This window comes from Trachypithecus francoisi, unplaced genomic scaffold (assembly GCF_009764315.1).
Source record: "Trachypithecus francoisi isolate TF-2019V2 unplaced genomic scaffold, Tfra_2.0 Lachesis_group1, whole genome shotgun sequence".
NCBI classification, from domain to species: Eukaryota; Metazoa; Chordata; class Mammalia; order Primates; family Cercopithecidae; genus Trachypithecus; species Trachypithecus francoisi.
This window is the reverse complement of record NW_022681454.1, coordinates 176,797,740-176,821,231: the sequence shown is the minus strand read 5'-3', so window position 1 is coordinate 176,821,231 and position 23,492 is coordinate 176,797,740. Positions and strand designations below refer to the sequence as shown.

Below are 23,492 nucleotides of genomic sequence, written 5' to 3'. Positions count from 1 at the left end.
GAGTTTGAGATCAGCCTGACCAACATGGTGAAACCCCGTCTCTACTAAAAATACAAAACTTAGCCGTGTGTGGTGGCACACCTGTAATCCCAGCTACTCAGGAGGCTGAGGCAGGAGAATTGCTTGATGAACCTGGGAGGCGGAGGTTGCAGTGAGCCGTGATTGTGCCACTGCACTCAGCCTGGGTGACAGAGTGTGACTCTGTCTCAAAAAAAAAAAAAAAGAGAGAGAAAATAATATGTAACTGAATGATCATGAAAATTATAATGTGTAGAGCACATCAAAAGTGTAGTAAGTACATAGCCATAAAAAAGAACAAAACCATGTCCTTTGTAGCAACATGGATACAGCCGGAGGCCATAATCCTAAGCGAATTAACACAGGAACAGAAAACCAAATACCTCATGCTCTCATTTGTAAGTGGGAACTAAACTTTGAGCACACATGGACATAAACGTGGGAACAACAGACACTGTGGACTACTAGAGCGGGAAGGGAAGTAGGGGATGTGGACTGAAAAACTCCTTCTTGGATACTATGCCATTACCTGGGTGGTGACGGGATCCACACGCCAAACCTCAGCATCAGGCAATCTACCCACATAACAAACCTGCACATGTACCCCTTGTATCTAAAATAAAAGTTGAAATTTAAAAAAAAGTGTAGTAAGTGGGAGATATATAATCTTAGAAAAAAAGAACGGACTGAAAAGTAATGACATAAACACTCAGCAGAGTAAACTCCAAAATAGTAGATACAAGGGATTAACAGAAAGCATAAATGGGTGAAACAAAAAACAAGAAATGATAGAGAAGATTGTAAAGCCTAAAGCTGATTGACTGCAAAAACAAATAAAATAGAATGACTTGCAAGCAAGATTGAGTAGGGAAAAATGAGATAAAGCACACACACAAATACACTAGGACTAAAATGAGTCATTGCCAAAGAGGGAATAGAGGTTTTGCAAACCCTACGAGAATGCTATTCACAACTTAATGAAAACATTTGAAAAAAAAAAAAAGATAAAATGGATATTTTCCTAAAATAAATGTAGCATATCAAAAGAGACTTGAAAAGGAACAGAAAACTTGCAAGCATCAATAATCATGCTTCCATGATTTTACCAATAGTTAAAAATCAAACCATCAAAAACCCAATCTTACAAAGAAATGTTACATGTACAACAAATAGTTTTCTGAATGATCTAATAACTTTTTAAGCTGAAAAAGAGGAATGTTTCCCAACTTATCTTATGAACACATATAATTTTGAACAGAACAATACAAAAATATAAGCCCATTTCATTTGTGGATATAGTTACAAAATCCTAAATAAATTTTGGCCTACATAGTTCTAGCAATATATAAATAAGAATATATCATGAACAAGTTGGATTTATGTCAGAGTGCAAAGATAGTTTAAAATTAGAAAATTGTGTTTATCTTGTCATACCAACAAATTGAGAAAAAATGGGAGCATTATGGGAAATACAGAAAAAGCACTTCATAAAATTCAACATCACTTCATGATAACATTTTGTTTTTACCGAAACAGGAGTGGAAAAGGACTTTCTTAACCTATTTTTTATTTCCCAAAAAAACAAAAACCTGAAACAAATGTGGCAAAATTTCAGATAAAGCTGAATAGTGGGCCCACAGGAGTTTGTAATATAATTCTCTGAACTTGTTTTTCTGTTTGTTTGTTTTTGGATCATCTGGATGCTAAATGAAAAAATAATTGAAATAGTGGAAGTGATAACGTAGAAAATTCATAAAATGAGACACTGATGAAAGAACAGAAAACAAATGATACTAAAAAATTATATAAAAGGGAATAAGATAACTATTGTTCATACCACATTTTAGATGGTTAGACAATGAATATATGAAGGGTTCAAATAAATGGAAAATCGAAGAGATGAAAATTTACAAGAAATAGAGAAAGAGATAATGAGAATGAAAGAAGTCAATCTAAATGAAAAGTAGAATGAAACAAGAAGGTAATTTGAATCTAGTAGAGTAGATTTTTGGAAACAAGAGGTGTTAATTTAAAAAAGAAGAGGAGGAGAAGGAGAAAAGAGATAACCTTCTTCCCAGTTCTGAAAATATATTAAGCAAAACACTCCTTTTCAGGGTCAATCATTTCTTTCTCTCACCTGTAGTAGAGAACAAACTGCTACGCTCAAGTCATTTTTTTTTTTTTTTTTTGGGGTGTTGAAATGACTGGTGTGTAATATTTTTAAAAGCCTTCATTTTTGGTCAGCATAAGTTTCCTTCAGTTATTTTTCCATTTCTAGTTGAATTTCATTTTGAGGCTTACCATATCAAAGTGAGTATAAAGTTCTGCAATGTAATCACTGTGGATTTCATGTCATTTGTGATGAAAATGGAAATGTGTAGTTTACTTAAGAAAATTTTCTTCTTCTGTAACATCTAACTCTTCATCCTCATCATCTTCTGCTGGCTGATTCTTTCTTAATTGGTAGCAGATACCTGTCCTGTTCCAGATACACACTTTGCTGACAGTGATGTCTGATGAGGTGACTTTGAATTTGCTCTTACCATATCTAAATGAGATGAATAATCTGGTGCATACAGAGAATTTCAGAAAACCTCTAAATCTAAATCTTCATCCTCATCAATCTTTTGTATATTCTGGTAGGCAGCTGTGTAGGCCTCTAAAGTTTTGCTGTGAAATAACATTTCAATTGTGAAAAATTTGGAAAATATAGTCTTTCTAGCCTTTATTTTCTGCCTTTCAAAGTTGTCAATAGTTTCCTCCACTTGTTCGGGTAGCATCCCTTTCAGCTCTTTGTAATTCTGTGTCTGCCTTTGGTCCAAAGGAAGAAGGACCAAGCAATTGGCACAGCCCCAAACCGCTGCTCCAGGGACTCCTCTCAGGAATGGAGGTGTTCTGGAACCTCAAACGCTCTCAAAGAGCCACTCCTCATGTGGTTTCTGGCTGAGCTGGGCAGTAACAACCTTAAAAAACATTCTTTTTTTTTTTTTTTTGAGACAGAGTCTGGCACTATTACCCAGGCTGGAGGGCAATGGCGTGATCTCGGCTCACTGCAGCCTCCGTCGCTGGGTTCACACCATTCTCCTGCCTCAGCCTCCTGAGTAGCTGGGATTACAGGCTCCCGCCACCACGCCTGGCTAATATTTTTGTATTTTTAGTAGAGACGGAATTTCACTATGTTAGCCAGACTGGTCTCGAACTTCTGACCACGTGATTCGCCCACCTCAGCCTCCCAAAGTGCTTTGATTATAGGCATGAGCCACCATGCCTGGCCTAAAAAACGTTTTTTTAAGGTCAAAATTCAAAAGATACAATAACATGTCGTTCAGGTGGGTTTCGCTGACCTGTTCCTTCTACTTGAGTTAATTGCTTAGCTTCTCGATTCCTTGCTGTGAATGTTGCCTTGCGGTCATCCCGTTTCATTTTTACAGTGGTTCCATAAGCTTTCAAGGGTTAACCACTTTGGCTTCAAGTGCAAACTCATCAGCAAAGTTCATCAGGCCCAGCTTTAGATGTGGGGTCTCTGTAGCGGCATACTAATTGATTTCATTCATCAGGAGGTCCGCTTCGTCTCGCGGCCTGGCCGTTTTCTGCACACAGGCAGCAAAGAATTGGCACCGTTCTCCAAAATGCTTCTCCACATTTGAGACAGTGCTTGCAGTTGTTTGGTTTGAACATTCCGGTTTTCCAGTGTGCATCTCAACATCTTGCCTGGCGCACAACCAGAGACCCCGGGGGAGCCCAATGACGGGGGCTCTGAGGGGCCTGGGTGCGCGCTGGGGCCAAGCCGCCCTCACGTCATGATTCTGTGCTTCTGTGATGATTGATGACCTCTTTGTGAAGTCAGAGAGCTGTCGGCCAGGCAACATCTCTAAGTGGGGATGCAGGCAGCCATCTGCTGGTTGTAATTTTGGGGCAAAAGAACAGATAGCTACACTGTGCCCAGAATATCACATGCATGGAAGGATGTTGGAAATTAATGTTGGTGAAAAGAAAGCATATGAAAATGTCTTTATAAATTATAACATGCTATATAAGTGGCATTACAATGATCAAAGGTAAAGCAACACGTATGATAAGGATAAGACAAGATTTGATTACATAAGCACCTTAGCAGGCCTTAGGACATAAGAGACTTCATCCATTTCTTCCTACTTCTTGAGTGCCTGCAGGAGATGAATGAGACACGATCTCCACCCCCACAGGGCTTGCAATCTTTTAGGGGCAACTGGGTACTTACGCATGACGCCAGGCAGACAGTGATGAGTGCCACGAGAACAATGGCTGCCTCCTGTAGGGACAGAAAACACTTTCTCTCTACTCTCTGAGATTTCACAATTGACTCCAGGACAGTAGGCAGATGAACAGGAGAAAAACGTGCACATTTATTACACGGATGGGAGCAGCATGAGAAAGAAAAGCGAGTACCCAAAACCCAGTGAAACTGACAAGCTTATCTACTTCTTCATAAAGAAGAGGGGATCGGCCATGTAGGCTGCTTAGGGGAAAGTAAGTGCTTTTTGGGGAAGATGAACAGGTGATAGCCTATGGTGATGTCTGTGAGCGGCCCAGACACAGACATCATGGTGATGTCTCTTCTCCTGGGATACAGTGAATCTTGTCTCTGGAGGAGGAACTGAGTTCCTTTTTAGAAGATCTATCTTGAGGAGATAAGGAAGGTTCAGGGACAGCCCCTTCCTGTGCTTCAGGGGAGAAAAAGGAGCGAGACAGGAGGGCAGGTGAAGGTCAGAGAGATCTTGTTGCTGAGGCCGTTGCTGAACCCTTCCAGTCTCCTCCCGTTCAAAGTACTCTGCAGGCCAGCGCGCCGTATCTTTTTCTGAGCCCCAACAATGGCCAGCTGTGACATCCAGGAAGGCTCTGAAGAGGACGTGGCATTCACCTTGCTCTTGAAGGACAGGGAATACTTGAAAAGAAAAAGATAGACAAAGGACTCAGACAAAAGAAATAGTTCTCTTTCCTCTCACGTAACATTTGGATATTTTTGCCAGTCATCCATCCCTGCCTTGTGGGAACTGAACAGAGAGCGGGCCCATTCGGAAGAAGAGATGAAAGTCTGTTGTGGAGAGCCCCTTACTGGTCCTTGAACAGGTAGGACCAGCCGGAGGATAACGGGGTGTGCAGGTGTCCATTTAAGCACCACAGCTTGGTTGCGAGCAATTTTGGAATTCCGAGCCTCAGATCCCCACAGCCCTTTCTTCTCATCCCGCCTCTGGGCAATGCATAAACAGGAAACAATCTGGGGGTGGCACCGGCCCAGCCCCTCCCACCCACGGACAGGCGGGAGCTGATGGGTCAGCCTGTACCTCCACATTGGTGCCCCTGCTCAGAGGAATTGATTCATTCGTGTGAAGCTATCTCCATAGCCCAAAGCAAGCTCATTTATTTATGAATAATTTGAAAAGGAAAGTATAAATCTTTTATGGGACTACTTCAGAATATTTCCTATTGTTACCCCCCAAAACTGGGGCTTATTTGTCTGGTGAGTAACAAACGACTCTGCAGGAGAACTCAGATTTTGATCAATAGGCATTGTGTTACTTGGCATAGGTAAGACGCACACAGGGAGTATTCTTCAAAGCCGTGTCTTCCCAAGGGAAAGTGACAGGAGAGTTTGTTGGAGTGATGGAGAAGGGATAGGTGCATCATGGCATGTGTGTGTGTGGGGGGGGGTACCAGTGGCCCAGACCCCCCCTCTACATGCCATGATGGGTCACAGTTTATGGGAATAAAGCCATAGCTCCTCTAGGGGAGGAGGGCTTTAGCATGGCGTGAAGAAACTTCACTGCGGTTCTTCTATAAGTTGCTGGGGTCTGTCAGTTGCTGATTCCAACCAGCAAGGTGACTGCATTCCACACAGGCTGCAGGGCAAGAGGCTGTAAAACAGGCTGCTTGCTCAGGTTGATTATTCATTTCCTAAAATCCCTGGAAACCCTCTCTATCTGCTTACAAAAGTACAGTGAATCCTTCATTTACACGATCAGAGTTCATAGTATCTCCAATCTGCATGCTTAGAATGGCCACTCTGAACAGTGATGTTGCTTATAAAGCCAAGGTGCGGAGTTCTCCCAGTCTATGCTGCTTGGTCAATGATCGGCAGTAACTTCCCCGCCAGGTTGATAGAGAACTGCAGTGGGAAACTTGCCTTGAAGAACAGATTTGCCTAAGGGAATCAGTGCTAAAGAACGGATACATTGTGAACGTGTTCTTTAGCAAAGCTTATGAAGTATTTCAGAGGCCAAGGCGTATCAGGGTGTCCATAGGTGTGAAACATGGTAAAGGCCTTGAGTGGCTGATGGTCTGGATCTTGTCAGCATCTCTCCTTACAAATGCAAACTCAGGCCCCACGCTACACCTCGATTTCCAGGTGACGCGTATGCACGCTAAAGTTGAAGAAGTCTAGGTTTAGATGCCTTTCAGAGGAAGTCGTAAGTCACCCTCCTCAAACCCCTAGGAATGTTTCCTAGGAGAAAGAAAGTTGAACATTGCTATGTTTTTACTCTGATATTAATGTTGATATCAAACAGGTCAAATATTAATAATTTTCCTTTAATATACTTGTTTCTACTAGTTACACCATTTACTTATAATAACTAATGCAATGTAAACTCTATGTAAGTAGTTGTTACCCTGTATTGTTTAGGAAATAAGGCCAAGAAAAAAGTCTGTACATTTTCAGTACAGATGCAATCATCTATTTTTTTTTCACATATTTTTGATCCCTGGTTGGTTGAATCCATGGATGCGGAACCCCCGGATACAGAGGTCCAACTGTATTTAAATTTAAATTAAGCTCTAGTTTGCAATATTCACACTATGACAGTGTAGCAAAAATCAACACAAAGCTGGGTGCAGTGACTCACACCTGTAATCCCAGTACTTTGAGAGACCGAGGCAGGAGGATCACTTGAGGCTGGGAGTTTGAGACCAGCCTGGGCAACATAGTGAGACCACACTTTCCCCCACAAAAAATCAACACAATACTTCTGATTGCATGATTGTTAAAAGTAAAGTAACACCTTGAAAAAGTCCCAGTTTGTTTTGTTTTTTTTTAAATTATACTTTAAGTTCTAGGGTACACATGCACAATGTGCAAGTTTGTTATATATGTATACATGTGCCATGTTGGTGTGCTGCACCCATTAACTCATCATTTACATTAGGTATATCTCCTAATGCTATCCCTCCCCCCGTCCCCTCCCCACAATAGGCCCCGGTGTGTGATGTTCCCCTTCCTGTGTCCAAGTGATCTCATTGTTCAATTCCCACCTATGAGGGAGAACATGCGGTGTTTGGTTTTCTGTTCTTGGGATAGTTTGCTGAGAATGATGGTTTCCAGCTGCATCCATGTCCCCACAAAGGACACAAATTCATCCTTTTTTATGGCTGCATAGTATTCCATGGTGTATATGTGCCACATTTTCTTAATCCAGTCTGTCACTGATGGACATTTGGGTTGATTCTAAGTCTTTGCTATTGTGAATAGTGCCGCAATAAACATACGTGTGCATGTGTCTTTATAGCAGCATGATTTATAATCCTTTGGGTATATACCCAGTAATGGGATGGCTGGGTCATATGGTACATCTAGTTCTAGATCCTTGAGGAATCGCCACACTGTCTTTCACAGTGGTTGAACTAGTTTACAATCCCACCAACAGTGTAAAAGTGTTCCTATTTCTCCACATCCTCTCCAACACCTGTTGTTTCCTGATTTTTTAATGATTGCCATTCTAACTGGTGTGAGATGGTATCTCATTGTGGTTTTGATTTGCATTTCTCTGATGGCGAGTGATGATGAGCATTTTTTCATGTGTCTGTTGGCTGTATGGATGTCTTCTTTTGAGAAGTGTCTGTTCATATCCTTTGCCCACTTTTTGATGGGGTTATTTGCTGTTTACTTGTAAATTTGTTTGAGTTCTTTGTAGGTTCTGGATATTAGCCCTTTGTTAGATGAGTAGATTGCAAAAATTTTTTCCCATTCTGTAGGTTGCCTGTTCACTCTGATGGTAGTTTCTTTTTCTGGGCAGAAGCTCTTTAGTTTAATTAGATCCCATTTGTCAATTTTGGTTTGTGTTGCCCTTGCTTTTGGTATTTTAGACATGAAGTCCTTGCCCATGCCTATGTCTTGAATGGTATTCTTCTCCGTTTTCTTCTAGGGTTTTTATGATTTTAGGTCTAACATTTAAGTGTCTAATCCATCTTGAATTAATTTTCGTATAAGGAGTAAGGAAAGGATCCAGTTTCAGCTTTCTGCTTATGGCTAGCCAATTTTCCCAGCACCATTTATTAAATAGGGAATCCTTTCCCCATTTCTTGTTTTTGTCAGGTTTGTCAAAGATCAGATGGCTGTAGATGTGTGGTATTATTTCTGAGGACTCTGTTCTGTTCCATTGGTCTATATCTCTGTTTTGGTACCAGTACCATGCTGTTTTGGTTACTGTAGCCTTGTAGTATAGTTTGAAGTCAGGTAGCATGACGCCTCCAACTTTGTTCTTTTGGCTTAGGATTGTCTTGGCAATGCAGGGTCTTTTTTGGTTCCATATGAACTTTAAAGCAGTTTTTTCCAATTATGTGAAGAAAGTCATTGGTAGCTAAATGGGGATGGCATTGAATCTATAAATTACCTTGGGCCGTATGGCCATTTTCACGATATTGATTCTTCCTATCCATGAGCATGGAATGTTCTTCCATTTGTTTGTGTCCTTTTTTATTTCACTGAGCAGTGGTTTGTAGTTCTCCTTGAAGAGGTCCTTTACATCCCTTGTAAGTTGGATTTCTAGGTATTTATTCTCTTTGAAGCTATTGTGAATGGGAGTTCATTCATGATTTGGCTCTCTGTCTGTTATTGGTGTATAAGAATGCTTGTGATTTTTGCACTTTGCTGAAGTTGCTTATCAGCTTAAGTAGATTTTGGGCTGAGATGATGGGGTTTTCTAAATATACAATCATGTCATCTGCAAACAGGGACAATTTGACTTCTTCTTTTCCTAACTGAATAGCCTTGTTTTCTTTCTCTTGCCTGATTGCCCTAGCCAGAACTTCCAAGACTATGTTGAATAGGAGTGGTGAGAGAGGGCATCCCTGTCTTGTGTCAGTTTTCAAAGGGAAGGCTTCCAGTTTTTGCCCATTCAGTATGATGTTGGCTGTGGGTTTGTCATAAATAGCTCTTATTATTTTGAGATACATTCCATCAATACCAAATTTATTGAGAGTTTTTAGCATGAAGCGCTGTTGAATTTTGTCAAAGGCCTTTTCTGCATCTATTGAGATAATCATGTGGTTTTTGTCTTTGGTTCTGTTTATATGCTGGATTATGTTTATTGATTTGTGTATATTGAACCAGCCTTGCATCCCAGGGATGAAGCCCACTTGATCATGGTGGATAAGCTTATTGATGTGCTGCTGGATTTGGTTTGCCAGTATTTTATTGAGGATTTTTTCATCGATGTTCATCAGGGATATTGGTCTAAAATTCTCTTCCTGGTTTAGTCTTGGGAGAGTGTAAGTGTCCAGGAAATTATCCATTTCTTCTAGGTTTTCTAGTTTATTTGCATAGAGGTGTTTACAGTATTCTCTGATGGTAGTTTGTATTTCTGTGGGGTCGATGGTGATATCCCCTTTATCATTTTTTATTGCATCTATTTGATTCTTCTCTCTTTTCTTCTTTATTAGTCTTGCTAGTGGTCTATCAATTTTGTTGATCTTTTCAAAAAACCAACTCCTGGATTCATTGATTTCTTAGAGGGTTTTTTTTGTCTCTATCTCCTTCAGTTCTGCTCTGATCTTAGTTATTTCTTGCCTTCTGCTAGCTTTTGAATGTGTTTGCTTTTGCTTCTCTAGCTCTTTTAATTGTGATGTTAGGGTGTCAATTTTAGATCTTTCCTGCTTTCTCTTGTGGGCATTTAGTGCTATAAATTTCCCTCTACACACTGCTTTAAATGTGTCCCAGAGATTCTGGTATGTTGTATCTTTGTTCTCATTAGTTTCAAAGAACATCTTTATTTCTGCCTTCATTTCGTTATGTACCCAGTAGTCATTCAGGAGCAGGTTGTTCAGTTTCCATGTAGTTGAGTGGTTTTGATTGAGTTTCTTAGTCCTGAGTTCTAGTTTGATTGCACTGTGGTCTGAGAGACAATTTGTTATAATTTCTGTTCTTTTACATTTGCTGAGGAGTGCTTTACTTCTAACTATGTGGTCAATTTTGGAATAAGTGCGATGTGGTGCTGAGAAGAATGTACACTCTGTTGATTTGGGGTGGAGAGTTCTGTAGATGTCTATTAGGTCTGCTTGTGCAGAGTTGAGTTCAATTCCTGGATATCCTTGTTGACTTTCTGTCTTGTTGGTCTGTCTAATGTTGACAGTGGGATGTTAAAGTCTCCTGTTATTATTGTATGGGAGTCTAAGTCTCTTTGTAAGTCTCTAAGGACTTGCTTTATGAATCTGGGCACTCCTGTATTGGGTGCATATATATTTAGGATAGTTAGCTCTTCCTGATGAATTGATCTCTTTACCCTTATGTAATGGCCTTCTTTGTCTCTTTTGATCTTTGATGGTTTAAAGTCTGTTTTATCAGAGACTAGGATTGCAACCCCTGCTTTTTTTTTTTTTTGTTTTCCTTTTGCTTGGTAGATCTTCCTCCATCCCTTTATTTTGACCCTATGTGTGTTTCTGCATGTGAGATGGGTCTCCTGAATACAGCAAACTGATGGGTCTTGACTCTTTATCCAATTTCCCAGTCTGTGTCTTTTAATTGGACAATTTAGTCCATTTACATTTAAGGTTAATATTGTTATGTGTGAACCTGATCCTGTCATTATGATATTAGCTGGTTATTTTGCTTGTTAGTTGATGTAGTTTCTTCCTATCATTGATGGACTTTACATTTTGGCATGTTTTTGCAATGGCTGGTACCAGTTGTTCCTTTCCATGTTTAGTGCTTCCTTCAGGATCTCTTGTAGAGCAGGCCTGGTGGTGACAAAATCTCTAAGCATTTGCTTGTCTGTAAAGGATTTTATTTCTCCTTCACTTATGAAACTTAGTTTGGCTGGATATGAAATTCTGGGTTGAAATTTCTTTTCTTTAAGAATGTTGAATATCAGTCCCCACTCTCTTCTGGCTTGTAGAGTTTCTGCTGAGAGATCTGCTGTTAGTCTGATGGGCTTCTCTTTGTGAATAACCCGACCTTTCTCTCTGGCTGTCCTTAACATTTTTTCCTTCATTTCATCTTTGGCGAATCTGACAATTATGTGTCTTGAAGTTGCTCTTCTTGAGGAGTATCTTTGTGGCATTCTCTGTATTTCCTGAATTTGAATGTTGGCCTGCCTTACTAGGTTGGGGAAGTTCTCCTGGATGATATCCTGCAGAGTGTTTTCCAACTTGGTTCCATTTTCCCCATCACTTTCAGGCACACCAATCAGACGTAGATTTGGTCTTTTCACATAATCCCATATTTCTTGGAGGCTTTGTTCATTTCTTTTTACTCTTTTTTCTCTACATTTCTCTTCTCACTTCATTTCATTCATTTGATCTTCAATCACTGATAATCTTTCTTCCAGTTGATCAAGTCAGTTACTGAAGCTTGTGCATTTGACATGTAGTTCTCATGTCTTGGTTTTCATCTCTATCAGTTCTTTTAAGGTCTTCTCTGCATTGATTATTCTAGTTATCCATTCATCCATTCTTTTTTCAAGGTTTTTGTTTCTTTGCACTGGTTACGTAGTTCCTCCCTTAGCTCTGAGAAGTTTGATTGACTGAAGCCTTCTTCTCTCAACTCGTCAAAGTCATTCTCCATCCAGCTTTGTTCCATTGCTGGTGATGAGCTGCGTTCCTTTGGAGGGGGAGATGTGCTCTGATTTTTTTAATTTTCAGCTTTTCTGCACTGTTTTTTCCCCATCTTTGTGGTTTTATCTGCCTTTGGTCTTTGATGATAGTGATGTACTGATGGGGTTTTGGTGTGGGTGTCCTTTCTGTTTGTTAGTTTTCCTTCCAACAGTCAGGACCCTCAGCTGCAGGTCTGTTGGAGTTTGTTTGAGGTCCACTCCAGACCCTGTTTGCCTGGGTATCAGCAGCGGGGGCTGTAGAAGTTAGAATATTGCTGAACAGTGAGTGTTGCTGTCTGATTCTTGCTCTGGAAGCTTTGTCTCAAGGTGTACCCAGCCGTGTGAGGTGTGATGTGTCGGTCTGCACCTACTGGGGAATGTCTCCCAGTTAGGCTACTTAGGGGTCAGGGACCCACTTGAGCAGGCAGTCTGTGCATTCTCAGATCTCAACCTCCTTGCTGGGAGAACCACTGCTCTCTTCAAAGCTGTCAGACAGGGACTTTTACATCTGCTGAGGTTTCTGCTGCTTTTTGTTTAGCTATGCCCTGTCCCCAGAGGTGGAGTCTACAGAGGCAGGCAGGCCTCCTTGAGCTGCGGTGGGCTCCACCCAATTCAAGCTTCCTGGCGGCTTTGTTTATCTACTTAAGCCTCAGCAATGGTGGGTGTCCCTCCCCCAGCCTTGCTGCTGCCTTGCAGTTAGATCTCCAACTGCTGTGTTAGCAATGAGGGAGGCTCCATGGGCATGGTTCCCTCCGGGCCAGGTGTGGGATATAATCTCCTGGTGTGCCGTTTGCTAAGACCCTTGGTAAAGTGCAGTATTAGCATGGGAGTTACCCGATTTTCCAGGTGTTATGTATCTCAATTTCCTTTGGCTAGGAAAAGGAATTCCCTTCCCCCTTGTGATTCCCAGGTGAGGCGATGCCTCTCCCTGCTTCGGCTCTCGCTGGTCGGGCTGCACAGCCCCAGCTTGTTATATCTTATTTTCCTCACACAAAGTCTATTCATTAAATGGCTGAGTGGGAGTAAATATCATTCCTAATTTTAAGATCCAATAACAGGTAATTAATGAACTATACTATACATAATTTTCGTATTTATAGACATCTGTCACTTTACATTTTGTTAGTCTTACCATATGTGCTGCTTTGTTTTAATTCCAGTACTTAAGTTTATGAACACATACTGTGAAAGTGTAGCTATAACGTCATCAAATTGATTATCAGAGTCTTTCTTGCTGATCAGCTTTCTATTTTTAAAGGGTAATTGTTATAAAGATTAAACTTATCCTAGAATCTTGTTCCTCTTTTTTAAAAAAATTTGCTGTCCACTTTTTTTAAGTTTCTTCTATCTGGTCTTGTTCTATCACCCAGGCTGGAGTGCAATGGCGTGATCTTGGCTCACTGCAACCTCTGCCTTCCAGGTTCAAGCAATTCTCCTGCCTCAGCCTCCCGAGTAGCTGGGGTTACAGGCATGCGCTACCACACCCAGCTAATTTTGTATTTTTTAGTAGAGACGGGGTTTCTCCACGTTGGGCAGGCTGGTCTCAAACTCCCTGCCTGAGGTAAGTGCTGGTATTAAAGGCATGAGCCACCATACCCAGTCCTTAAATTTCTTAAATTCAGTCTAAAAATATACCCCTTACCACTGGATATATGGCTGTACTTACATAATATTTATACTTGGTATCATCATTTAACATGTGAAATGTATTAATAATTTCTAGAACTTCTGCCTGATGAGGAAGACTTTTTCGATTCCTAATCATCATTAATTTTGTTTCACTGCTCTGAGACACACTCCACAGGTTGAGAAATGCCCTTCTAGCTTCTGTCTTGCATGGCTAGGTGCAGCATCCAAATTGATTATTGTGTATTTGGTCTGGGTAGAGTTGTTTTTCTCATTTTGAGCTTGTCTTCAATATCACCATAGATTGGGTTTAATCCTCTAAATCCATATTGGAGTTATATCAGCCCTGAAGGCAGTGACAGTACTAGATACATTTTTTTTTTGTTTAAGTTTTAGCAACAAAGACAACAATCCCCAACCTATTCTTGAAAAGTCTATTTTTTGATATAAATTAGGGAAAGGAGATTCAATCAATAGAGAGACTGAATATACAAAATGAGCCATGGCCAGACCCCATATAAAATGCCTCTGTAACAACTGGCCCTAAATGGTCAAGATTTGATTAATAACTGACAGCTTCCCTAATTTTTGTCCCTGTTTCCAATGCCAAGTATGCCCCCCTAACCAATCACATGGGATGCTCGCCTCTAGCCAGCCTGCCTGCAGCTTCCCCAGGCCATGGTCTCCATCAGGGCACACCTGACGCCTTCTCTTTTTTTCTGCTCTGAAGCTTTCCCACCCCTCTGCCTTCCGTTGAGTCTCTGCAACAACGCAAGTAATAGTGGGTGATTCCCTTGTTGTAGCAAACTCTGAATGAACAGCTTTTCATAGTTCTCATTTGATTGTTCTTTTTTTAATTTCTACACAATCAATGCATTAAGTGTATATTGAATGTCTTGTTGTAGCAAGCTCTGAATGAACAGCTTTTCATGGTTCTCATTTGATTGTTCTTTTTTTAATTTCTACACAATCAATGCATTAAGTGTATATTGAATGTCCTCTATAAATGTGCATTCTGGTGGAGAAGGCCTAAGACTGGGACTCAACAGAGCAGACCATCTAGCTTCCCAGCTGAAGGAAACAATAACTGAACAGTTTTTCAGGGAATCGTATAAAATAATTAGGCAGATTATCATAAACTGTGACTGATTTTTGCTGCACCATGAACTTCTTTAGGGTGGACACGATGACAACACGCTCACACTGACTTAAACAGACATGGGAAGCTACGGTTCCACACAAGTAAGACGTGCAGTTGAGCACGGCCTGGCTGGGAGGAGGAATTGTGTCAGCAGGACTCTCCTCCCCACGGCGCTTCCACTAGCTTGGTTCCCCTGCCAGGTGCTTATGGCAGCATCTCCTGACTTCAACTCCCAGAATCTCTGGGATTCCCCATCCTGCTTTCAAGATGCTGCAGAGGAAGCCCACTGCGAGCTTCATGTCTTTGGAGCAGCAAATTCAATCAAGAGTGCAGGACCTTCTTTCCCAGAGCCTCAGCTAAGTCTTCATGTCCTGTTGGCTTCCCTTGGGTTAAATTCCAATCCTTAACACAGTCACGTGGCAAGGGAGATGGGAAACGGTCATTGGCTTGAGCAAATGTGAACTGTCTTGTCCCATGAAAGAAGGCACTAGTCATATCTCTTTATGCTCCAGAATTTAGCCCAGTGCTCTCAATAAATGACTCTTTTTTGCGATATGAAAGAAAACCAAGAAGGGTTGACTTGGTGGGAAGATGAACTCAGAGCTTTGGTAGGGAAGGAGTGAGACCCCAAGGCTTAGGTTAGGGATAATAGGTAGATGCAATTGAGAACTCTCTCTGTAATATTCTCTGGAATGCTTGGACTTCAGAAGTGGCCCGCGTGGCCTAATTGGAAGACAGTGGGCCTTTCTTACTTGAAGACCAGATGGTGAGACAGTGCCTTATAAGACAATGTCTGTCCTCCTCAGGATCTGCCTCTACCTCCACTCCCAGCCACAAGATTCATAATTAAGGTCAGATGTCAGCACAACCTAACGGGGAAAGCAGAGCCTGCTAAGGGAGAAGAGGGATTCTATGCCCAAGCAGCTCAGAACCTGACTGGTGTGTACTGGCAAGAACTGGTGAGTATGTCTGGGAGTGAATCTCCATGGTGCTGGACCAGAGGGTTGGAATCCAGAATGGGGTAAGCGAGAGTTTCTCCATAAGGGGGCACTCCCCTATCACTCAGAATTAGCTATCTGGCAAGGGTCCCAGGATGTGGGTCTCATACACTGCTTGGATAAGTCTTAGAAACTTGGATAAAGTGTCGGCCTACATAAAATGAAGCAAAGATGGCAGAACTGCCAAGGCTGACTGTGGAAAAAAGAAACAAGAGACTTGGAGAAGTGGACATGCTACAATAGGTCTCCCACGGGAGGTCAGTTGACCATGCTCCTGGGGAGAACACTGCGTGTATGCAGGTGATAAGGAATGCACTGGTGAGTTTGGAGTCCTAATTAGGGAAAAGGAGTCAGGATGGCGGGACCAGGGGAAAGCAAAAAAAATGGGTAAGTTGTAAGTTTGCCTTTCTTGATGGTCCAGGACACAGAGCCATCCTGTGTAAATAACTCACCATCTTCCTGCACCCAGCTATCACCAGACCGTCGGCTGATAGAAAAATGCAAGTTAGCTCACTGCGACTTATCAGTACCGCAGAAAGCCCTCTTCAGCACACAGCACAAGCACCATCCTATAAAATCCCCAGCAAGCTTTTGTCTCCTTGCAGTCAGCTCCTCTCTTGCTGACTTGCCCGTTGCTTTCCTGAAACATATTTTCCTGCTTTTCTAATAAATTTGCCTTTCTTTACCTATAACTATCTTGATAAATTCTTTTTACCATCTGCACCACTAGCCCCAGATAGTTGCTACCGGTGACAGTGAGGACACCAGCACATTGAGAAACTCAGTGGCAACTGTCTTCTGTAGGTTGGGGCCGACAAGAGATGACAGTACAGAACTGGTCACACAGTAGCAGAGCCCAGCAGCACTTAATTGTCAGAAGCTAGATGGCATAATAAGGACAGTAAATTTGGAAGGACAGTCAGGGGAGATCTAGGGAGGTGTTTCTAGAAACATGGTGATTCTAGGGGAAAGATAAATGGGCAGGCAACAGGGCATTGTTTACTGGGTACCCTAAAAATCTTAGTGCAGTTTTAAGCTCTAAAGAGAGATCAAGAATGATCCGTTTAAAACAACTAAAAGTATAATTGGATTGTTTGTAACACAAAGGATAAATGCATTAAGGAATGGAGACCCAATTTTATGTGATATGATTAGTACTCACTGCATGCCTGTATCAAAACATTTCATGTACCCCGTAAATACATACACCTACTGTGTACCCACAAAAATTAAAACAAAAAAAAGAAAAAATAAAAAAGAATGGATGATAAGGAGGCTAAAGTCAGCCATTCCTAGTGGGAAGAAGTTATACCTTCTTGCCCAATTACAAGACCTAAGCTAGTTCTCAGACCCAGAACTCATTGAGTAAAGAAAAGGTCCAGTACATGCAGGGAAGGACCCGTACATGCAGGATATACAGCACAGCCTTTGCAGTGTGGATTCCCCAGCGCTCCCAAAAGAAACTACGGCCACCTATGTAGGTGCCATACCTTGCAAACAAGGGAACACCCAGATCTTATATCCAAGGCTCTTGAATAGAGCAATATCCAAGAAATCAAATGTCACCGTGGCCTCCCTTTTAGAGTAGAGAAATGTAGGTATGAGAAAATAAATAAGGCAGTAGGCTCGGCATGGCCATGGGCAGCAGCGGTGGTCGTGGTAGAGGTGGAGATGGAGTCCTGGACAGGAGGACTGGGTGTTGTTCTTGTGCAGTCAGGTCAGAGTGATGATTGTGACGTTTGGAATGACACAGCATTGATAGAAGCTTATGACAAAGCCATGCTTCTTTTAAGCCACTGTTCTCAAGAATGATGACATTTGTGAAACTTCAGATAACCAAAAGGCACACGTAAAAGAAAACCCAAGAAGGATAAGAGCCAAAAATAGAATACGCAACTCCTGTGTGAATATGCAAACAGGAAAGCTGGTGGCGCATGTTCTGCATTAGGTCAGAAGACAACTGTCTTCACTCAGCTACATCATTGCTTCAGTTGATTGTATTTTATTTTTATTATTATTATTTTGAGAGAGCATCTTGCTCTGTCACCCAGGCTGGAGTGCAGTGGCACGATCACAGCTCACTGCAGCCTCCAACTCTCAGGTCCAACCGATCCTCCTGCCTCAGCCTCCTGAGTAGCTGGGACTTAATTTTTACGTTTCATAGAGACAGGTTCTCACTACATTGCCCAGGCTGGTCTTGACCTCCTGGGCTCAAGCGATTCTCCCGCCTCAGCCTCCCAAAGTGCTGGGATTACGGGCATAAGCCACCACAGCCTGAGCCACTTTGGTTGATTTTAAGGGAAAAACCCATGTTGCAGTGTACACTGGATATGGAAATGGAGAGGAGCAAAATCTGCCTGATCTACTACTTTCCCAACCTCTGAAATAGCTAGTAATATAGAATAGAACACTCAGGAGAATGAAAGTCAAGTTCCAATGGATGAAAATGAGAACTCCAGGTCTCCTGGAAATAAACCAAATAACATCAAATCAAAAGCTACTCCATGGAACTCCTTTCTCCTTCTGCCACCCCCATGCCAGGGTCAGGACTGATACCAGGAAAGCCAGGTCTAAAATTCAATGTTCCTCCACCAGCACCCCATTTCCTGTCATGCTGGCTGCCTTCATTTCCCTCTGGACCATCAATAATTCCTCCACTTCCACCTGTCATATGTCCAGAGTCTCTTAATGATGCTTTGCTTTGGGAGGTGTGATCATCTCTCAGTACCTAACTGGCTATCATACTAGCTGTTATATGGTGTGATGGTTAATATTAGGTGTCAATTTGATTGGATGGAAGGATGCCTTGATAGCTGGTAAAGTACTGTTTCTGGGTGTGTCTACGATGGTGTTGCTAGAGGAGACTGACATTTGAGTGGGTGGGCTGAGAGAGGAAGACCCACCCTCAGTGTGGGTGGGTGCCATCCTATCGGTTGCCAGTGATGCAGGCAGAAGTGGGTGGGATAACCTTGCCTGCTGAGTCCTCTGGCTGCCTTCCTTCTCCTGTGCTGGATGCTTCCTCCTACTTCTCCTGCCCTTGGACATTAGACTCCAGGTCCTTTGGACTCTGGGACTTGCACCAGTGGTTTGCTGGGGGCTCTTGGGTCTTTGGCCACAGACTTTCAGTCTGCATAAGGCTGCATAATCAGCTTCCCTGGTTTGAGGCTTTTAGACTCGGACTGAGTGACTACCAGCTTCTCTCTTCCCCAGCTAGAAGACAGCGTATCGTGGGACTTCACCTTGTGATTGTGTGAGTCAATTCTCCCTGATAAACTCTCTCATAGGAAGAACTGGCTCACACAGTCACATACACAATACATGATATGTATATGATATATATAGAATATTAATGTAAATGGTATATATATACATATATAACCCATGTATATACATACACATATATCCTACTAGTTCTATCCCTCTGGAGAACCTTGACTAATACATATGAGGGTTTCTTTGTGTGTGTTTTGAGATGGGTGGTGTGATCTAGGCTCACTGCAACCTCTGCCTCCCAGGTTCAAGCAATTCTCCTGCCTCAGCCTCCCAAGTAGCTGGGATTACAGGCATATGCCACCACGCCTGGCTAATTTTTGTATTTTTAGTAGAGGTGGAGTTTCATCATGTTGCCCAGGCTGGTCTTGAACTCCTGGCCTCAAGTGATCTGCCCACCTCAGCCTCCCAAAGTGATGGGATTACAGGCGTAAGCCACCATGCCTGGCGTGAGGCACCGTGCCCAGTGAGTTTCAAAATAAAAATAAAAAAGAAAGGTGCTCACATGTCAATTAAGAAGTAATTCTGCCATCATTATAAAAGTGAATCTTACTTTTGCATAAATTTTACGGTTTGTGGAAAACAAATGTTTTACAATATTTAAAAAATCGAATTGTTAAAAAGTTGAAAAGTTAATGTAAAACAACATTAAAGGGATTTTGATGCCAAAACTGTTAGATAAAAAGTTGATCTACATCCACCCCAGAATTCTCATCGTATCAAAGTATCATCTCACCAAAGACTTGCTGGTTGGTTGTGTGGGCAAAACATACGTATACAATGAAGAGATCCTTAGGATCTGATGATACTGCATCACCAAGAGTCAGGCAACCAGACATGCTTTTTCATTTGTCATGTAGTGTGCACCTATGACGTGTTCTTGTCAAAAGAGCTCAACTGGAATTTAGTTGAGCTTTTAGATCTAATTTTCCATTTGCAGAAGATACTGAGGCTAGAACAACAAGTTAAATGACACCATTAAAGAAACGATCAGATAGGTTCAGATGTGGAATGTTGTAGAGATAACTGGCATCATTTCTTCAAAATATCAGCATTCAGGAAGAAGAAGGAGGTGGAGTGGGTAACTATTCTAGATTCAAAGTTACTTAAGGCCAGGCAGGGTGGCGCAAGTCTGTAATTCCAGCACTTTGGGAGGCTGAGACAGGAGAAGCACTTGAGGCCAGGAATTTGAGACCAGCCTGGGCAACAAAGCCAGACCCCATCTCTACAAAAATCATTAAAAAATTAGCCAGGCATGATGGTGAGTGTCTGTAGTCCCAGCTGCTCAGGTGGCTGGGCTGGGAGGATCTGTTGTGCCCAGGAGTTCAAGATTGCAGTGAGCTATGATTGCGCCACTGCCCGACAGCCTAGGTGACAGATCAAGACTCTGTCTCTAAAAAAATAAAAATAAAAGTTACTTAGGAGACTTAATAACTAAATGCAATGTGCAATCTTTGATTAGAACCCTTTGTTTGTTTTTTGAGACAGGGTCAGGCTGGAGTGCAGTGGCGCGATCTTGGCTCGCTGTAAACTCTGCCTCCCGGGTTCAAGTGATTCTCCTGTCTCAGTCACCCAAGTAGCTGGGTGCACGCCACCATGCCTGGCCAATGTTTGTATTTTTAGTAGAGATAGTGTTTTACCATGTTGGCCAGGCTAGTCTCGAACTGCTGACCTCAGGTGATCTGCCCGCCCCAAAGTGCTGAGATTATAGGTGTGAGCCATTGCGCCCAACCTGAAGCCTGGTTTTAAAAGTCATCTGTAAAAGACTTGGGCAAAGGGCCATTGAAGAAATTTGAATATGGACTAGATTTTATTTTATTTTTTAAATTTTATTTATTTATTTATTTTTTATTTTTGAGGCAGAGTCTCACTCTGTTACCCAGGCTGGAGTGCCGTGGCATGATCTCGGCTCACGGCGAGCTCCGCCTCCCACGTTCACGCCATTCTCCTGCCTCAGCCTCCCGAGTAGCTGGGTCTACAGGTGCCTGCCACCACACCTGGCTAATTTTTTGTATTTTTAGTAGAGACAGGGTTTTACTCTGTTAGCCAGGATGGTTTCGATCTCCTGACCTTGTGATCCTCCTGCCTCGGCCTCCCAAAGTGCTGGGATTACAGACATGAGCCACCATGCCCAGCCCTGAATATGGACTGTATTTTCAATGAAACTAGACAATTATTGCTAATTTTATGAGCTGGGATAAGGGTACTGTAGTTTATAGAAGAATGTCTTTATAAATGTGTGTGCTGAAGTATTTAGGAGTGAACTGTTAAAATATCTCTAAGATATTTTCAAATGGTTTAGTAAAATGTGTGCATGTGTGTGTGTGTCTGTGTGTGTAAAGTATAAATGGCAAAATGTTAATGAACCTAACTGGTATATTTATTAATGTTCACTGTCCTGTTTTTTCTATTTTCTTTATGTTTAAAAGTCTATAATAAATTTTTTTTCATAAAAAAAGAAAAGAAAGTCCTTGATAAAGTTTGTCTCTCACTGGGTCTGTGCATCCTGCCACCCACAATACCAGTGTCATTTCCTTAGTTCCGGAGTACATCAGTCTCCTAAGTAACTTTTTCATTTTTATTCTTTTAGAGACAAGTTTTTTTTTTTTTTTTTTTTTTTTTAATGAGCTCTCAATCTGTCGCCCAGGCTGGAGTGCAGTGACTTGATCACGGCTCACTGCACCATCCTGGGTTCAAGTGATCCTCCCACCTCAATCTCCCGAATGGCTGGAATTACAGGCACACACCACCACAGCTGGCTAGTTTTTTGTATTTTCAGTAGAGATGGGGTTTCTCAACGTTGCCCAGGCTGGTCTTGAACTCTTGAGTTCAAGCAATCCACCTGCCTCAGCCTCCCAAAGTGCCGGGACTACAGGCATGAGCCACTGGGCCCAGCAGAGACAAGCTCTTGACCACATATGGCAGCTGGCAGACAGAATCCTACATTGGTTCCTTGACTGTGGAATAAGAACTACCATAGTAGGAAAGGCCACCTGAAAGTTCCTAAAATTACCCCCTGATCTTGATAGTAAATATCTCATTCAGAGAGATAGCAGAGATTGGTGCCACCCTCAAAGACTTTAATAGTTCACAGCTGGCGGTCCTTCTTGTAACTCCATTTAATTCACCAGTCTCGCCTCTGCAAAATCTGGGTGCATCATGGCAGATGACAGTGGTCAATCACAAACTTAACCCTAATTTTAGCTGCTGTTCTGGATATGGTATCCTTACAGAGCAGATGAACCTAGGTTGGGTCTGTGATATGCAGCTATTAATCTAGGAAGGGCATTCTTTCAGTGCCCATGAGGAAGGGGCATTAGTTCTCATTTCCATGGGATGAACTGCAGTCGGCTTTCACTGTCTTGGCTCAGAACGATATCATCCTCCCATTCTAGTTTATTTCTGTGAAATTTCAACTTTCAGGAATGACAGCAAATATTTGATAGTTTGTCAGTTAGTTCTGCATATGAAGATAGAAGGTAGACCTTGAAAATATGTCAAGCTTTTTTGCCAAAGTCTACACTCACTGCTTTGTTGGATGCTGAGCCAACGAGACTCAGACAAAGCTGTAAGACAGAGTTTCAACGTGGCAGGTAGTAGCAAAGATATTCCTATTAAATTACTGGAACAAATCACTGGAAATCATAAAATGGTTGTTATGGGTATTAATGATGTCATAAAAATTGTCCAAAGGCATTGAAATCTTCTCTGATTGTCTCTCCGTTAAATATCCGGTGTGCCTCAGCATCCAAAAGCAGAGCACGCTACCTCTTTTCTTCATACAGTGCACACTCAGTGGTGGCCATTTGATTATATTTACCTGTTTCGCCATTTCCTTCGACACCTAATCCGGATCAAAAGGCATCTTTTTGTCCATCACCTGTTCTCCATAATTCAAGCAGTGGATGAATTGGCATTTAGGTGTATTCTTTCTCTTTCTCTCTCTCTTTCTTTTTTGTTTTTTTAAATTGAGACAGGATCTCTCTCTGTCACCGAGTCTGGAACATCGTGGTGCGATCACAGCTCACTTCAGCTTCGAACTCCTGGGTTCAAGCAATCCTCCCACCTCAGCTTCCCAAGCAAGTGAAATATGCTTTCTGAGTAGGTGTGCACCAGCGTGCCTGGTTAAATTTTTTTTTTTTTTTTTAGATGACATCTCGCTCTGTCACCTAGACGGGAGTGCAGTGGCATGATCTTGGCTCACTGCAACCTCCTGCCTCCTGGGTTCAAACCATTCCCCACCTCAGCTTCCTGAGTAGCTGGGGTTACAGGCATGAGCCACCGCGCCTGGCTAATTTTTGTATTTTTAGTGGAGATGGGGTTTCACCAACTTGGTTAGGCTGGTCTCTAACTCCTGACCTCAGGTGATCCACCTACCTCGGCCTCCTAAACTGCTGGGATTACAGTTTGAGTCCCCGAACCTGGCATTTAAAAATTTTTTTAATAGAAAAAAATTATTTTTTAATAGGGTCTTGCTATGTTACTCAGGCTGGTCTGAAACCCCTGAGCTCAAGTGATCCTCCGGCCTTGGCCTCCCAAAGTCCTGGGATGACAGGCGCCAGCCACTGCACCCTGCTGATTCACATTCTATATTCATGC

The 23,492-nt window shown here is 42.1% G+C and overlaps 1 long non-coding RNA gene and 2 pseudogenes across 1 annotated transcript; 2 read left to right on the top strand and 1 right to left on the bottom strand.

The window, feature by feature from the left end:
- Window positions 1-2,136: 2,136 nt before the first annotated feature.
- On the bottom strand, window positions 2,137-3,805 carry LOC117084978 (annotated as a pseudogene).
- Window positions 3,806-3,912: 107 nt separating this feature from the next.
- On the top strand, window positions 3,913-16,271 carry LOC117084868. Its single transcript, XR_004437721.1, has 3 exons — window positions 3,913-5,127; window positions 15,432-15,584; window positions 16,045-16,271. It is a non-coding gene; the product is annotated as an uncharacterized LOC117084868 (long non-coding RNA).
- A 1,023-nt stretch (window positions 16,272-17,294) lies between these two features.
- On the top strand, window positions 17,295-18,387 carry LOC117084977 (annotated as a pseudogene).
- Window positions 18,388-23,492: the final 5,105 nt, after the last annotated feature.